Source organism: Perna viridis, chromosome 1 (assembly GCF_037379345.1).
Source record: "Perna viridis isolate PV_CMFRI_1.1 ecotype Kerala chromosome 1, ASM3737934v1, whole genome shotgun sequence".
NCBI lineage: Eukaryota > Metazoa > Mollusca > Bivalvia > Mytilida > Mytilidae > Perna > Perna viridis.
This window is the reverse complement of record NC_142445.1, coordinates 25,077,488-25,078,219: the sequence shown is the minus strand read 5'-3', so window position 1 is coordinate 25,078,219 and position 732 is coordinate 25,077,488.

Below are 732 nucleotides of genomic sequence, written 5' to 3'. Positions count from 1 at the left end.
AGTTTGTTTAAAATTTGGTCGACTGAACAACTTAATTAATTTGCTTTTTTTGTACTTTGTGCTTCTTGAAATTAGACAGACATTGACATATATCCAAGGGCGCTCTACTTCAAGTACAAGTTTTGGACTTTAATTATAAAGCATTCATTAAAATTGCATGACATTGTCGAATTATAACTGGATTTTAAAATTGAATATCTTAGGCATTTGGCTACCAAAATTAATATGCTGTAGAGTTTAGACATATTTTACCAATATGGTTTTAATGAAAGCATTCATAACAGTTTTCTTTGCAACATTTTTTACAGCCACTTTATATGTTCATGATATAGTGTGACTCAAATAACATCGACTTCTTCTTTGACCATGACGTTTTGTTTATTTTTTGTCCGTATGGTTTGAATCCAAACTTTCTAAGCAGTTTGCTATGCAGTAATGTTTTCTGGTTCCCTGGTTAATATCATAAGCGACCGTAGGTCACCAGCGATGGACAGCACAATATATGAGTAAATTGCCGCTTGTGAAATAAAATAAAAACAAAGGTGAAATTATCTAAATTAACTTAATTATTGTGCATTTGTATCGAAATATGATATAAGTAATTAGATTAAAATATTTAAACGTATTTTTTTTTTTAATTTGAATATTAGACTGGAAAAAAGTAAATAAAATAACGTCATATTCGCTCAGCCTATCAAAAGATAGAAGACGTCACTGGTGATGCAATAATGT